The 7,205-nt window shown below is 43.7% G+C and overlaps 1 long non-coding RNA gene across 1 annotated transcript; it reads right to left on the reverse strand.

Moving 5' to 3' along the window:
* Window positions 1-3,562: 3,562 nt before the first annotated feature.
* Window positions 3,563-6,147, reverse strand: LOC139026667 (uncharacterized). The gene is made up of 2 exons (XR_011478530.1): window positions 5,456-6,147; window positions 3,563-3,791 (listed from the first exon to the last, which is right to left on the reverse strand). It is a non-coding gene; the product is annotated as an uncharacterized lncRNA (long non-coding RNA).
* Window positions 6,148-7,205: the final 1,058 nt, after the last annotated feature.

A 7,205-nucleotide genomic window follows, 5' to 3' on the forward strand; every position in this document is an offset into this window, starting at 1 on the left:
CCTTTTCTTGGCGATACTTTCCTCCTGCTCTCTTACATGCTGACCAAACCAGACGCGTGCCTCCTCTTTCACCTTTATTTAACTCGGCAAGTCAGTTAAGAACAAATTCTTATTTACAATGACGGCCTGCCGGGGAGCAGTGGGTTAACTGACTTGTTCAGGGGCAGAACGACAGTTTTTGATCTCGTCAGCTCGGGGATTCGATCCAGCAACCTTTCAGTTACAAGTCCAACGCTCTAACCAGTAGCCTACCTGCCTCCCCATCCTCATTGGTTTTTAGGAGCATATACACACGTGGGTGTTTGAAAGATGAACTTAGGTCCACACTCCGGTAGGTTGTAGTAATGCTGTAAAGTTGGTTACCAACCGCCATATAAAGTCCAAAGAAGAAAAATAAGCCTTTAGGAAGGAGAAAGGGATTCCGTTTTATCTGTGGCTTAATTGTCAGAGTTGAGGACCTTGTGCATTTCAGGTAAAATAACAACCCAATGTTTATATCCCAGGACAAATTAGCTAGAAACAGCAAGCTAACTAAATAGGACAAATTAGCTAGCAACTGCAAGCTAGCTAACTAAAATGCCATAAATGTCTAAAATGCTTTTCGACCTGTCCCCAAATTAATATAATTGGTTCAGAGTTTGCTTTCATATTTCAACCTGCGTGTCCTGATCGTGTCTGGTGTAGGGGTACAAAATCAACATGCGCATGTCCTGTTTGGTCAGCATGGGAGAGGCACCGTTGTCTTATAAGCATACGTGTCCAGTTGCTGGGGTAATGTTTGAATTTTGAAAACACTTAGTTATTAAATTTAATATTTTGCTCCAAGAAGTAATCCAACAATGTAAACGTGGCCATCTTGTCTATTCCTCATCTCTCATTGATCGGAGTCGGGTGAGAGTATGCTTGATTGGTGGACACCCACCTGGCTCGTTAATTAATCCACCAATCAAACGTCACTTTGAATGACACTCACCTGGCTCGATCAATGAGAGCAGATCAGAGATAGAAAAGATGGCGGTGAACACATTTATGGAGCAAAACATGTATTTAATAACGGGAGCATTTTATGATTCAATCGTTCCCGCTGCAACTGGACACAAATATTAAGAGAATGGTGCCTCTCCTAATCGAGAACGATGAAAGTATCGCCAAGAAAAAGGTTGGCCGATAAATCTCCTGCTATGGCTATGCAGCTGCCTGAGGTCAACGTTTATCACAGTTGTGAGGATAAACCGTTTGATTCCATTAACTATCGCTTGGACAACATCGGGAGTCTGTATTGGTTGCGTCATTCTGGTGGTTGGCGACAGAAATAACGTACCACAATATAGCCGGCTTCACACACAAAAAAAATATTTTTCGTCAACAAAGGCATATGCATGTATAAGCTCTAGGAACTATTTACCGAAAGTAAAGTGAAATGTGACCCTCGCTATCAAAATAACGTCCTGTGTCCCATTTTTGTCAGAACAGCGCCATGTTCCTGTTGAGTTAGACAGTGGGTTGTCATTAGACACGCACGTCCTACCACTGTCTACAGAGCAGGAATATGGTGCGGTTCGGACAACGTTTTGGATTCAGACGTGTTTGGATAGTGAGGGTCACATTTCAATTTACGTCTGGTAACTGGAGTTCCTAGAGACTATACATATGCTTTTGTGTAGCCAGCTATATTGTGGTAGGGTTATTTTCCGTCGCCAGCCACCAGAACCACTATATGCACAACTAAGGGAGTCCAACCAATACAGACCCCAATGTTGTGTGCCAAAGCTACACTATACCATGCATTTCGTTGGCACCACTATATGCACAATAAGTATTTTCTGGCAATTTAACCGTTAATTTTCCCAGCATTGCTCCGCTTAGACGCGAGAAAAATCAAATCTGACGCTCGCAGCCCGTCTTCTCATTCTGCATTATATTTCCATCGTGAGCGCGCTCATTCACGTGTTTTAAAAAACACAACGTATGATTTGGCCTTTAAAGGTCTATATAAAACCGTTCTGATATAGGTAACGTTTGAACAAATACGTAACAACAGCTAACGTTAACTAGCTAGATTAGCTGACGATCCATGTTGGACCTAGCTACAAAGCGATTATATGCATTTATGATCTACCTTGATGCTTTTAATCAACTTTAATCATATCGTATGTGTGACGTTTCCCTCCGATGTGTTCTCATGTTTACTTTTGACCAAAGATGGTTTAGATTGTCTTGCTTTCAACTCAGCCTGTTTTGATGGCAGCAGTTTGATGCCGTCATTTCCGGTATGGGAAGGAAGCCTTATTCCGAGGTTTATTGACAGACTTGAATGTTTATTGCCGCCACCTACTGTACAGGGTAGTAAACGACATAAAATACAAATAATTTGGGGGGGGTGAGGAAACGACATCATATGCTATACCAGGGGTACTAAACTCTTAGCCAACGAGGTCTGGAGCCTGTTGGTTTGCTGTTCTACCTGATAATTAATTGCACACACACTGGTGTCCCAGTCTAAATCAGTCCCTCATTAGAGGGCACAATGAAACAACGATACCATACAAAAATAGACCCATTAAAATCCACATCCAGTCATAGTCCAGGCGGAACGTTCTTCGACAGGATTCCTAAGACCCAAAGAGCGTTCAGCTGCACTTACAATGATGCCAATTGTCTCTGATTTCTTCTCCGTTTGTGCTGTGCAGTTTATGACTATTGCAATAAATATACAGTCCACCTTTTTAACATGATCTATATCAGGATCCCTTGGTTGCCGAGAAACATTCACTGGTCGAGGCTCTACTACCATTGCGTCTTCAACGCCACTCGATCCTTCCACTTTTCCTTGTTCACCACGGTAACCCACTCGTTTCACTCTCTGTGTTCTCATCTTCACCCGACCACCATTAGTTTCAAACAGAACATCGGTTTCCCCATCTTCCTTCAGTGGAAGCCTTCAAAATAAGACTAGAATGAGTTGTGCATTCTACTCTGTGACAGAATGAGTTATGCATTCTACTCTGTGACAGAATGAGTTATGCATTCTACTCTGTGACAGAATGAGTTATGCATTTTACTCTGTGACAGAATGAGTTATGCATTCTACTCTGTGACAGAATGAGTTATGCTTACTCTGTGACAGAATGAGTATGCATTCTACTCTGTGTCAGAATGAGTTATGTATTCTACTCTGTGTCAGAATGAGTTGTGCATTCTCTCTGTGACAGAATGAGTTATGCATTCTACTCTGTGACAGAATGAGTTATGTATTCTACTCTGTGACAGAATGAGTTATGTATTCTACTCTGGAACAGAATGAGTTGTGTATCTACTCTGTGACAGAATGAGTTATGCATTCTACTCTGTGACAGAATGAGTTATGCATTCTACTCTGTGTCAGAATGAGTTATGCATTCTACTCTGTGACAGAATGAGTTATGCATTCTACTCTGTGACAGAATGAGTTATTGCATCTACTCAGTGACAGAATGAGTTATGCATTCTACTCTGTGACAGAGTGAGTTATAAATGCACTAGCAGACAGTAGAAGCTAGCTCTCTATGATGACAGAACCATGTTAACAACAATCACCGGTTTATTAGGTGGACATGATAAAGACAACACAAGGCATCATGTGATTCAGATCAGAAGCAGCAATACAGGTCAAACACAGTGAGTTTACGTCCAAAATGACAAACTAACAATCCCTGTAGAGGGTTTTGCCAGGACCCATGGCGTGCCCATAGTGCACACTACATAAGGAATAGGGTGCCCATAGTGCACACTACATAGGGAATAGCTGCACACTACATAGGGAATAGGGTGCCATAGTGCACACTACATAGGGAATAGAGTGCCCATAGTGCACACACAGTGGGGCAAAAAAGTATTTAGTCAGCCACCAATTGTGCAAGTTCTCCCACTTAAAAGATGAGAGAGGCCTGTAATTTTCATCATAGGTACACTTCAACTATGACAGACAAAATGCGGAAAAAAATCCTGAAAATCACATTGTAGGATTTTTAATGAATTTATTTGCAAATTATGGTGGAAAATAAGTATTTGGTCAATAACAAAAGTTTATCTCATACTTTGTTATATACCCTTTGTTGGCTATGACAGAGGTCAAACGTTTTCTGTAAGTCTTCACAAGGTTATCACACACTGTTGCTGGTATTTTGGCCCATTCCTCCATGCAGATGTCCTCTAGAGCAGTCATGTTTTGGGGCTGTTGCTGGCAACACGGACTTTCAACTCCCTCCAAAGATTTTCTATGGGGTTGAGATCTGGAGACTGGCTAGGCCACTCCAGGACCTTGAAATGCTTCTTACGAAGCCACTCCTTCGTTGCCCGGGCGGTGGTTTGGATCATTGTCATGCTGAAAGACTCAGCCACGTTTTCTTTCAATGCCCTTGCTGATGGAAGGAGGTTTTCACTCAAAATCTCACGATACATGGCCCCATTCATTCTTTCCTTTACACGGATCAGTCGTCCTGGTCCCTTTGCAGAAAAACAGCCACAAAGCATGATGTTTCCACCCCATGCTTCACAGTAGGTATGGTGTTCTTTGGATGCAACTCAGCATTCTTTGTCCTCCAAACACGACGAGTTGAGTTTTTACCAAAAAGTTATATTTTGGTTTCATCTGACCATATGACATTCTCCCAATCTTCTTCTGGATCATCAAATGCTCTCTAGCAAACTTCAGACGGGCTGAACATGTACTGGCTTAAGCAGGGGACACGTCTGGCACTGCAGGATTTGAGTCCCTGCGGCGTAGTGTGTTACTGATGGTAGGCTTTGTTACTTTGGTCCCAGCTCTCTGCAGTCATTCACTAGGTCCCCCCGTGTGGTTCTGGGATTTTTGCTCACCGTTCTTGTGATCATTTTGACCCCACGGGGTGAGATCTTGCGTGGAGCCCCAGATCGAGGGAGATTATCAGTGGTCTTGTATGTCTTCCATTCCTAATAATTGCTCCACAGTTGATTTCTTCAAACCAAGCTGCTTACCTATTGCAGATTCAGTCTTCCCAGCCTGGTGCAGGTCTACAATTTTGTTTCTGGTGTCCTTTGACAGCTCTTAGGGTCTTGGCCATAGTGGAGTTTGGAGTGTGACTGTTTGAGGTTGTGGACAGGTGTCTTTTATACTGATAAGTCAAACAGGTGCCATTAATACAGTAACGAGTGGAGGACAGAGGGCCTCTTAAAGAAGAAGTTACAGGTCTGTGAGCCAGAAATCTTGCTTGTTTGTAGGTGACCAAATACTTATTTCCACCATAATTTGCAAATCAATTCATAAAAAATCCTACAATGTGATTTTCTGGATTTTTTTTTCTCATTTTGTCTGTCATAGTTGAAGTGTACCTATGATAAAATTACAGGCCTCTCTCTCTTTTTAAGTGGGAGAACTTTCACAATTGGGCTGACTAAATACTTTTTTGCCCCACTGTACATAGGGAATAGGGTGCACATAGTGCACACTACATAGGGAATAGGGTGCCCATAGTGCACACTACATAGGGAATAGGGTGCACACTACATAGGAAATAGGGTGTAATTTCAGACACATCCTGTGTTACTTCAATTCGTTGCCTGGGTACAAAACCCTGTCCAGCCTGGTACTGAAGAAACATATCGAACCTCGTAAGTAGACTCATCTCTTTATTTAAAAATAACTTAATACTCTCGTAGCCATAGCGGTCTTTGTTAGTCAAGTTGCAGCACTCCTGGGCTACAGCACACAAAGATGTAAAACATGGTATCGCAGGCCAAGTGTTGCCGAAATCTGTTCACTTTCCAAAAATGTCCCGTTGGAAGATTCACGAAATCAGGAGGGATAAGCAAGAAATCCAGAATCCTCCAACCAGGATTTCAGGGAATCTTGGGAAGGTACTGGATTTTTTTGCAACCCTATGCAGGTAGCATCAGGTTGTGGGCATGGTCACTGAGTGCTGCTGACCCCTGTTTGACCTCCAGGAAACACAGACCATCGCCATGGAACTGAAAAAGCAAACCGACAGCGTATTAGATCCACCTCTCTCTATACAGGGAAACAGACAGGCCCCTGAGTTCCCTCTCTATATAGGAAACAACAGCCCCCTGAGTTCCCTCTCTATATAGGAAACACAGCCCCCTGAGTTCCCTCTCTCTATAGGAAACAACAGCCCCTGAGTCCCTCTCTCTATAGGAACAGCAGCCCCCTGAGTTCCCTCCTCTATAGGAAACAGCAGCCCCTGAGTTCCTCTCTCATGAGAAAAAACAGCCCCTGAGTTCCTCTCTATATAGGAAACAACAGCCCCCTGAGTCCCTCTTCTATATAGGAAACAACAGCGCCCCTGAGTTCCCTCTCTCTATAAAAACAACAGCCCCCTGAGTTCCTCTCTCTATAGGAAACAGCACCCCCTGGAGTTCCCTCTCATTAGGAAACAGCAGCCCCTGAGTTCCCTCTCTCTATAGGAACAAACAGCCCCCTGAGTTCCCTCTCTCTATAGGAAACAACAGCCCCTGAGTTCCCTCTCTCTATAGGAAACAAACAGCGCCCCTGAGTTCCCTCTCTCTATAGGAAACAACAGCCCCCTGAGTTCCCTCTCTCTAAGGAAAACAGCAGCCCCCTGAGTTCCCTTCTATAGAAAACAACAGCCCCCTGAGTTTCCCTCTCTCTATAGGAAACAACAGCCCCTGAGTTCCCTCTCTCTATAAGGAAACAGCAGCCCCCTGAGTTCCCTCTCTATAGGAAACAACAGCCCCCTGAGTTCCCTCTCTCTATAGGAAACAACAGCCCCCTGAGTTTCTCCTCTCTCTATAGGAAACAACAGCCCCTGAGTTCTCTCTCTATAGGAAACAACAGCCCCGAGTTCTCTTCTCTCTCCTATAGGAAACAACAGCCCCTGAATTCCCTCTCTATAGGAAACAACAGCCCCTGAATCCCTCTCTATAGAAAACAACAGCCCCCTGAATTCCCTCTCTCTATAGGAAACAGCCCATCCTGTGAAAACCCCTTCCTCACCAGGGGTTGTCTTCACTAGGAACACATTGGAAGCAAAGGTACAAAACAGGGAGGGACACCATAACTAAACATCGTCCAAAAGGAGACACTAGGTTTTTTGGTTTTGCAAAACGTTTTGCTACGCTGGACCTAATGGATACACCTCTGGTGTCCTAATATGACACCGGTGCTTCTACCTGCATTGCTTGCTGTTTGGGGTTTTAGGCTGGGTTTC

The sequence above is a fragment of the Salvelinus sp. IW2-2015 genome, unplaced genomic scaffold (assembly GCF_002910315.2).
Source record: "Salvelinus sp. IW2-2015 unplaced genomic scaffold, ASM291031v2 Un_scaffold5446, whole genome shotgun sequence".
Classification (NCBI taxonomy): Eukaryota; Metazoa; Chordata; class Actinopteri; order Salmoniformes; family Salmonidae; genus Salvelinus; species Salvelinus sp. IW2-2015.